Raw genomic sequence first — 10,996 nt, forward strand, 5'->3', positions numbered from 1 at the left:
GGTAACCCTCCGACACTCCGGATTACACCGAAATCACCCGGAACACTTCCGGTGTCCGAATATAGTCGTCCAATATATCAATCTTTATGTCTCGACCATTTCGAGACTCCTCGTCATGTCCGTGATCACATCCAGGACTCCGAACAAACTTCGGTACATCAAAACTTATAAACTCATAATAAAACTGTCATCGTAACGTTAAGCGTGCGGACCCTACGAGTTCGAGAACTATGTAGACATGACCTAGAACTGTTTCCGGTCAATAACCAATAGTGGAACCTATATGTTCATATTGGCTCCTACATATTCTACGAAGATCTTTATCGGTCAAACCGCATAACAACATACGTTGTTCCCTTTGTCATCGGTATGTTACTTGCCCGAGATTCGATCGTCGGTATCCAATACCTAGTTCAATCTCGTTACCGGCAAGTCTCTTTACTCGTTCCGTAATACATCATTCCGTAACTAACTCATTAGTTACAATGCTTGCAAGGCTTAAGTGATGTGTATTACCGAGAGGGCCCAGAGATACCTCTCCGACAATCGGAGTGACAAATCCTAATCTCGAATTACGCCAACCCAACATGTACCTTTAGAGACACCTGAAGAGCACCTTTATAATCACCCAGTTACGTTGTGACGTTTGGTAGCACACAAGGTGTTCCTATGGTAAACGGGAGTTGCATAATCTCATAGTTGTAGGAACTTTGTATAAGTCATGAAGAAAGCAATAGCAACATACTAAACGATCAAGTGCTAGGCTAACAGAATGGGTCAAGTCAATCACATCATTCTCCTAATGATGTGATCCCGTTAATCAAATGAAAACACATGTCTATGGTTAGGAAACATAACCATCTTTGATTAATGAGCTAGTCAAGTAGAGGCATACTAGTGACATTATGTTTGTCTATGTATTCACACATGTATCATCTTTCCGGATAATACAATTCTAGCATGAATAATAAACATTTATCATGATATGAGGAAATAAATAATAACTTTATTATTGCCTCTAGGGCATATTTCCTTCAGTCTCCCACTTGCACTAGAGTCAATAATCTAGATTACATAGTAATGGTTCTAACACCCATGGAGTCTTGGTGCTGATCATGTTTTGCTCGTGGAAGAGGCTTAGTCAACAGGTCTGCAATATTCAGATCCGTATGTATCTTGCAAATCTCTATGTCTCCCACCTGGACTTGGTCCCGGATGGAATTGAAGCGTCTCTTGATGTGCTTGGTCCTCTTGTGAAATTTGGATTCCTTTGCCAGGGCAATTGCACCAGTATTGTCAAGGAAGATCTTCATTGGTCCCGATGCACTAGGTATGACACCTAGATCGGAAATGAACTCCTTCATCCAGACTCCTTCGTTTGCTGCTTCCGAAGCAGCTATGTACTCTGCTTCACATGTAGATCCCGCTACGACGCTTTGTTTAGAACTGCAGTAACTTACAGCTCCACCGTTTAATATAAATACGTATCCGGTTTGCCATTTAGAATCGTCCGGATCAGTGTCAAAGCTTGCATCGACGTAACCTTTTACGACAAGCTCTTTGTCACCCCCATAAATGAGAAACATATCCTTAGTCCTTTTCAGGTATTTCAGAATATTCTTGACCGCTGTCCAGTGATCCACTCCTGGATTACTTTGGTACCTCCCTGCTAAACTAATAGCAAGGCACACATCAGGTCTGGTACACAGCATTGCATACATGATAGAGCCTATGGCTGAAGCATAGGGAACTCCTTTCATTTTCTCTCTATCTTCTGCAGTGGTCGGGCATTGAGTCTGACTCAATTTTATACCTTGTAATACAGGCAAGAACCCTTTCTTTGCCTGATCCATATTGAACTTTTTCAAAACTTTATCAAGGTATGTGCATTGTGAAAGTCCAATCAAGCATCTTGATCTATCTCTATAGATCTTGATGCCCAATATGTAAGCAGCTTCACCGAGGTCTTTCATCGAAAAAGTTTTATTCAAGTATCCTTTTATGCTATCCAGAAATTCTATATCATTTCCAATCAACAATATGTCGTCCACATATAATATTAGAAATGGTACAGAGCTCCCACTCACTTTCTTGTAAATACAGGCTTCTCCAAAAGTCTATATAAAACCATATGCTTTGATCACACTATCAAAGTGTTTATTCCAACTCCGAGAGGCTTGCACGAGACCATAGATTGATCACTAGAGCTTGCACACTTTGTTAGCACCTTTTGGATCAACAAAACCTTCTGGTTGCATCATATACAACTCTTCTTCCAGAAATCCATTCAAGAATGCAGTTTTGACATCCATTTGCCAAATTTCATAATCATAAAATGCGGCAATTGCTAACATGATTCGGACAGACTTAAGCATCGCTACGGGTGAGAAAGTCTCATCGTAGTCAACCCCTTGAACTTGTCGAAAACCTTTTGCAACAAGTCGAGCTTTATAGACAGTTACATTACCATCAGCGTCAGTCTTCTTCTTAAAGATCCATTTATTCTCAATGGCTTGCCGATCATCGGGCAAGTCAACCAAAGTCCATACTTTGTTTTCATACATGGATCCCATCTCAGATTTCATGGCCTCTAGCCATTTTGCGGAATCTGTGCTCATCATCGCTTCCTCATAGTTCGTAGGTTCATCATGGTCAAGTAACATGACTTCCAGAATAGGATTACCGTACCACTCTGGTGCGGATCTTACTCTGGTAGACCTACGAGGTTCAGTAGAAACTTGATCTGAAGTTTCATGATCAATATCATTAGCTTCCTCACTAATTGGTGTAGGTGTCACAGAAACCGATTTCTGTGATGAACTACTTTCCAATAAGGGAGCAGGTACAGTTACCACATCAAGTTCTACTTTCCTCCCACTCACTTCTTTCGAGAGAAATTCCTTCTCTGGAAAGGATCCATTCTTAGCAACGAATATCTTGCCTTCGGATCTGTGATAGAAGGTGTACCCAACTGTCTCCTTTGGGTATCCTATGAAGACACATTTCTCCGATTTAGGTTCGAGCTTATCTGGTTGAAGTTTCTTCACATAAGCATCGCAGCCCCAAACTTTAAGAAATGACAACTTTGGTTTCTTGCCAAACCATAGTTCATAAGGCGTCGTCTCAACGGATTTTGATGGTGCCCTATTCAACGTGAATGCTTCCGTCTCTAAAGCATAACCCCAGAACGATAGCGGTAAATCAGTAAGAGACATCATAGATCGCACCATATCTAGTAAAGTATGATTACGACGTTCGGACACACCATTTCTTTGTGGTGTTCTAGGTGGCGTGAGTTGCGAAACTATTCCGCATTGTTTCAAATGTAAACCAAACTCGTAACTCAAATATTCTCCTCCACGATCAGATCATAGAAACTTTATTTTCTTGTTACGATGATTTTCTACTTCACTCTGAAATTCTTTGAACTTTTCAAATGTTTCAGACTTGTGTTTCATTAAGTAGATATACCCATATCTGCTTAAATCAACTGTGAAGGTGAGAAAAATAACGATATCCGCCACGAGCTTCAACATTCATCGGACCACATACATCTGTATGTATGATTTCCAACAGATCTGTTGCTCTCTCCATAGTACCGGAGAACGGTGTTTTAGTCATCTTGCCCATGAGGCACGGTTCGCAAGTACCAAGTGATTCATAATCAAGTGATTCCAAAAGTCCTTCAGTATGGAGTTTCTTCATGCGCTTTATACCGATATGACCTAAATGGCAGTGCCACAAATAACTTGCACTATCATTATCAACTCTGCATCTTTTGGCTTCGACATTATGAATATGTGTATCACTACTATCGAGATTCAATAAAAATAGACCACTCTTCAAGGGTGCAGGACCATAAAAGATATTACTCATATAAATAGAACAACCATTATTCTCTGATTTAAATGAATAACCGTCTCGCATCAAACAAGATCCATATATAATGTTCATGCTCAACGCTGGCACCAAATAACAATTATTCAGGTCTAAAACTAATCCCGAAGGTAGATGTAGAGGTAGCGTGCCGACCGCGATCACATCGACTTTGGAACCGTTTCCCACGCGCATTGTCACCTCGTCCTTGGCCAGTGCTCGCTTATTCCGTAGTCCCTGTTTTGAGTTGCAAATATTAGCAACAGAACCAGTATCAAATACCCAGGTACTACTGCGAGCTCTAGTAAGGTACACATCAATAACATGTATATCACATATACCTTTGTTCACCTTGCCATCCTTCTTATCCGCCAAATACTTGGGGCAGTTTCGCTTCCAGTGTCCAGTCTGCTTGCAGTAGAAGCACTCAGTTTTAGGCTTAGGTCCAGACATGGGTTTCTTCTCTTGAGCAGCAACTTGCTTGCTGTTCTTCTTGAAGTTCCCCTTCTTCTTCCCTTTGCCCCTTTTCTTGAAACTAGTGGTCTTGTTGACCATCAACACTTGATGCTCCTTCTTGATTTCTACCTCTGCAGCTTTTAGCATTGCGAAGAGCTCGGGAATTGTCTTGTTCATCCCTTGCATATTATAGTTCATCACGAAGCTCTTGTAGCTTGGTGGTAGTGATTGGAGAATTCTATCAATGACGCTATCATCCGGAAGATTGACTCCCATTTGAATTAAGTGATTATTATACCCAGACATTTTGAGTATATGCTCACTGGCAGAACTATTCTCCTCCATCTTGCAGTTGTAGAACTTATTGGAGACTTCATATCTCTCAATCCGGGCATTTGCTTGAAATATTAACTTCAACTCCTGGAACATCTCATATGCTCCATGATGTTCAAAACATCGTTGAAGACCCGGTTCTAAGCCGTAAAGCATGGCACATTGAACTATCGAGTAGTCATCAGCTTTTCTCTGCCAGACGTTCTTAACGTCATCAGTTGCATCAGCAGCAGGCCTGGCACCCAGCGGTGCTTCCAGGACATAATACTTCTGTGCAGCAATGAGGATAATCCTCAGGTTACGGACCCAGTCCGTGTAATTGCTACCATCATCTTTCAACTTTGCTTTCTCAAGGAACGCATTAAAATTCAACGGAACAACAGCACGAGCCATCTATCTACAACAAACATAGACAAGAAAAATACTATCAGGTACTAAGTTCATGATAAATTTAAGTTCAATTAATCATATTACTTTAGAACTCCCACTTAGACAGACATCTCTCGAGTCATCTAAGTGATCACGTGATCCAAATCAACTAAACCATAACCGATCATCACGTGAGACGGAGTAGTTTTCAATGGTGAACATCACTATGTTGATCATATCTACTATATGATTCACGCTCGACCTTTCGGTCTCCGTGTTCCGAGGCCATATCTGCATATGCTAGGCTCGTCAAGTTTAACCTGAGTATTCTGCGTATGCAAAACTGGCTTGCACCCGTTGTAGATGGACGTAGAGCTTATCACACCCGATCATCACGTGGTGTCTGGGCACGACGAACTTTGGCAACGGTGCATACTCAGGGAGAACACTTCTTGATAATTTTTAGTGAGAGATCATCTTAAAATGCTACCGTCAATCAAAGCAAGATAAGATGCATAAAGGATAAACATCACATGCAATAAATATAAGTGATATGATATGGTCATCATCATTTTGTGCTTGTGATCTCCATCTCCGAAGCACCGTCATGATCACCATCGTCACCGGCGCGACACCTTGATCTCCATTGTAGCATCGTTGTCGTTACGCCATCTATTGCTTCTATGACTATCGCTACCGCTTAGTGATAAAGTAAAGAAATTATAGGGCGTTTGCATTTCATACAATAAAGCGACAACCATATGGCTCCTGCCAGTTGCCGATAACTTCGGTTACAAAACATGATCATCTCATACAATAAAATATAGCATCACGTCTTTACCATATCACATCACAACATGCCCTGCAAAAACAAGTTAGACGTCCTCTACTTTGTTGTTGCAAATTTTACGTGGCTGCTATGGGCTGAGCAAGAACCGTTCTTACCTACGCATCAAAACCACAACAATAGTTCGTCAAGTTAGTGATGTTTTAACCTTCGCAAGGACCAGGCGTAGCCACACTCGGTTCAACTAAAGTTGGAGAAACAGACACCCGCTAGTCACCTGTGTGCAAAGCACGGCGGTAAAACCAGTCTCGCGTAAGCGTACGCATAATGTCGGTCCGGGCCGCTTCATCCAACAATACCGCTGAACCAAAGTATGACATGCTGGTAAGCAGTATGACTTGTATCGCCCACAACTCACTTGTGTTCTACTCGTGCATATAACATCAACGCATAAAACCTAGGCTCGGATGCCACTGTTGGGGAACATAGTAATTTCAAAAAAATTCCTACGCACACGCAAGATCATGGTGATGGCATAGCAACGAGAGGGGAGAGTATTGTCTCCAATCCAGCAAAGTATCGGGGATGAGTTCCGTCAGCACGACAACATGGTGACGATGATGATGCTCTACCGGCGCAGGGCTTCGCCTAAACTCCGCGACGATATGACCGAGGTGGAATATGGTGGAGGGGGGCACCGCACACGGCTAAGGAACGATCCGTAGATCAACTTGTGTGTCCTAGGGTGCCCCCTGCCCCCGTATATAAAGGAGCAAGGGGGGAGGCCGGCCGGCCCTAGGGGGCGCGCCAAGGAGGGGGGAGTCCTCCTCCTAGTGGGAGTAGGAATCCCCTTTCCTAGTCCCACTAAGAAGGAGGAAGGGGGAAGGAAAGAGAGGGAGATGGAGAGGGAAAGGGGGGGGGGCGCCCCCTCCCCTAGTCCAATTCGGACTCCTCAAGGGGGGAGGGGCACCTCCTCGGCTGCTGCCCTCTCTCTCCCCTCAGGCCCACCAAGGCTCATTACTTCTCCCGGGGGGGGTTCCGGTAACCCTCCGGCACTCCGGTTTACTCCGAAATCACCCGAAACACTTCCGGTGTCTGAATATAGTCATCCAATATATCAATCTTTATGTCTCGACCATTTCGAGACTCCTCATCATGTCCGTGATCACATCCAGGACTCCGAACAAACTTCGGTACATCAAAACTTATAAACTCATAATAAAACTGTCATCGTAACGTTAAGCGTGCGGACCCTACGGGTTCGAGAACTGTGTAGACATGACCTAGAACTGTTTCCGGTCAATAACCAATAGTGGAACCTGGATGTTCATATTGGCTCCTACATATTCTACGAAGATCTTTATCGGTCAAACCGCATAACAACATACGTTGTTCCCTTTGTCATCGGTATGTTACTTGCCCGAGATTCGATCGTCGGTACCAATACCTAGTTCAATCTCGTTACCGACAAGTCTCTTTACTCGTTCCGTAATATATCATTTTGTAACTAACTCATTAGTTACAATGCTTGCAAGGCTTAAGTGATGTGTATTACCAAGAGGGCCCAGAGATACCTCTCCGACAATCGGAGTGACAAAACCTAATCTCGAATTATGCCAACCCAACATGTACCTTTAGAGACACCTGAAGAGCACCTTTATAATCACCTAGTTACGTTGTGAAGTTTGGTAGCACACAAGGTGTTCCTCTGGTAAACGGGAGTTGCATAATCTCATAGTTGTAGGAACTTTGTATAAGTCATGAAGAAAGCAATAGCAACATACTAAACAATCAAGTGCTAGGCTAACAGAATGGTTCAAGTCAATCACATCATTTCCTAATGATGTGATCCCGTTAATCAAATGACAACACATGTCTATGGTTAGGAAACATAACCATATTTGATTAATGAGCTAGTCAAGTAGAGGCATACTAGTGACATTATGTTTGTCTATGTATTCACACAAGTATCATGTTTCCGGATAATACAATTCTAGCATGAATAATAAACATTTATCATGATATAAGGAAATAAATAATAACTTTATTATTGCCTCTAGGGCATATTTCCTTCACGTTACTAAAAGTGCAATTATCTTCCTCTTAAAAAAATAGAACTCACCACTTATCTAAATAACTGATAAAAGCTCCCATATCCAGTGAGCTACCCAAGGACTAAACTCATTACCAAGAGATATTTCACCACTGACCTACAGGAGGACCGTGGCCTTATGTCAGTTCCTACCATCCAAACCTTTTATAAGGAACAAGGCTTCCTTCCCTAAGAAAAGCTAAGAAGGAATCGTTCACTTCTCCGTCTTAGAATCAGTTAGCCTCATTTCATGCACTGTACGTTGTGTCCTGCACATCATGGACATGGATTTGATATATATAGGCATATTTGGCATCACGAATTGCCGATGGAGTTCGGGAATGAGATCATGCATTCGTTGGCATGTGCCACCATGTCTTGCCCTCATGGGACACACTTATGCACCACTTTAATCTCCCTGCACCTCATCGCTTGTCGCTAGGCCCTCTGTTGCTCTATCCATCCCTTGCTCCATGCTCTCATGCCATCTAGAAAACATCGCCGTGATCTCGTGTTAGCTTCCGTGGTGTACGGATAGGAGGATGTTGGTTCGACGTGGTATGCAGTTTTGTTGAGGGGTAGGTAGGTCATCTATCTGATGGAGTACGGTGAACCACTTCTTTTCAGGGTAAAAAAGGATATTTTTTCGGGAAAACGTACATTTAAGCTATGAAAAACACCTAATTTGCTTGCTATTAGCCCGGCCCGCCTTGTGGCCCGTACAGCCGGCCTGCCACTAGTCTCGGGTCTAAATGGCCCTTACCTACTTTCCTTCGGGCTATTGAAAATCAGCAGGGTCATTAACAACTTGAGATACTCAGCAAAAGCAGAGCAGCACTGCTTTGCTCTCCATCCCTACTCCTACTTATTTTGATCCATCTCGATCTTGTCTTGGCCAGCAGAAGAATGGTTGCCATTTGCCACTCGTCCCGATCGAGATGAGATTGCTCAGCTGGCGACGGGACAGCCTCATGCATGCTCTGCAGTCCGTAAAGTCAGAAGCCGTCCATACGCGCGCACGCTTTGCATGCACGGAAGGTTTTTGAGCTCTGCTCTGATACGGCGACCGACGCGGCAAGCAATCTTCCCTGTCAGACAAATAGAGTAGAGAATTCCTTCCCGCCCCAGCGACGACGAGGCCCAAAAATCCTCAACCACCCTCGTACATAAAGGTATCGACAATATGGTGTCTGCATCAATCGGTAGGAAGGTGTCCCGTATCACGTCTTCTCGCCATGATGCCATTGTGTTGTCAATCAACTCAGAGACCAACGTTGGAGGGTTTGGGACAAGTGAAGTGATCGGCCGCATAGGTCCAACCCTCGGCAACTAGTTGGTCTCCCATATGTTTGTTGTAGTTCCACTCCCAATACGCCTAATAATGCCTTGTTTCAATATATCTCTGCCATCAATTACCACATGCCATATCTGCGATGGTTTACTACCAAGATCCGCTTCTAGGAAGGAATGAAGTGGGAAGTAGGCAGTTTTTAGTATTCTTGCACTGAGGAAGCTGGCTCCTCAAGCATTCTCCAAGCCTGTTGTGCAAGTACTGATAGATTGAAAATCTCTATGTCTCTGAAACCCATACCACCAAGATACTTTGGTTTTGTCATCACATCCCACGAGACCCAACATGGCTTCCATTTCCCCTATTTACTTCCCCACCAGAACTGTCTAATAATAGAGGTGATGTTGTCACACAAACCTCTTGGTAACCTGAAGCAAGACATGGAATAAATTGGGATGGCCTGAGCAACAGATTTAACTAAGACCTATTTTCCTGCTGGTGACAATAGCTTCTCCATCCATCCCCTTGTTGGAAATATGCCCTAAAGGCAATAATAAAAGGATTATTATTATATTTCCTTGTTCATGATAATTGTCTTTTATTCATGCTATAATTGTATTATCCGGAAATCGTAATACACGTGTGAATACATAGACCACAATATGTCCCTTGTGAGCCTCTAGTTGACTAGCTCGTTGATCAACAGATAGTCACGGTTTCCTGACTATGGACATTGGATGTCATTGATAACAGGATCACATCATTACGAGAATGATGTGATGGACAAGACCCAATCCTAAGCATAGCACAAGATCGTGTAGTTCGTTTGCTAGAGCTTTTTCCAATGTCAAGTATCTTCTCCTTAGACCATGAGATCGTGTAACTCCCGGATACCGTAGGAGTGCTTTGGGTGTACCAAACGTCACAACATAACTGGGTGACTATAAAGGTGCACTACAGGTATCTCCGAAAGTGTCTGTTGGATTGACACAGATCGAGACTGGGATTTGTCACTCCGTATGACAGAGAGGTATCTCTGGGCCCACTCAGTAATGCATCATCATAATGAGCTCAAAGTGACCAAGTGTCTGGTCACGGGATCATGCATTATGGTACGAGTAAAGTGACTTGCCGGTAACGAGATTGAACGAGGTATTGGGATACCGATGATCGAATCTCGGGCAAGTAACATACCGATTGACAAAGGGAATTGAATACGGGGTTGCTTGAATCCTCGACATTGTGGTTCATCCGATGAGATCATCGAGGAGCATGTGGGAGCCAACATGCGTATCCAGATCCCGCTGTTGGTTATTGACCGGAGAACCGTCTCGGTCATGTCTACGTGTCTCCCGAACCCGTAGGGTCTACACACTTAAGGTTCGGTGACGCTAGGGTTGTAGAGATATGAGTATGCAGCAAACCGAAAGTTGTTCGGAGTCCCAAATGAGATCCCGGATGTCACGAGGAGTTCCGGAATGGTCCGAAGGTAAAGAATTATATATAGGAAGTGTAGTTTCGGCCATCGGGAGAGTTTCGGGGGTCACCGATATTGTACCGGGACCACCGGAAGGGTCCCAGGGGTCCACCGGGTGGGCCCACCTATCCCGGAGGGCCCCGTGGGCTGAAGTGGGGAGGGGACCAGCCCCTGGTGGGCTGGTGCACCCCCCCTTGCCCCCCTGCGCCTAGGGTTGGAAACCCTAGGGTGGGGGGCGCCTCCACTTGCCTTGGGGGGCACTCCATGTTGGGGAACGTAGCAGAAATTCAAAATTTTCCGATGAGTCACCAAGAT

This window comes from Triticum dicoccoides, chromosome 1B (assembly GCF_002162155.2).
Source record: "Triticum dicoccoides isolate Atlit2015 ecotype Zavitan chromosome 1B, WEW_v2.0, whole genome shotgun sequence".
In the NCBI taxonomy this organism is placed as follows: domain Eukaryota; kingdom Viridiplantae; phylum Streptophyta; class Magnoliopsida; order Poales; family Poaceae; genus Triticum; species Triticum dicoccoides.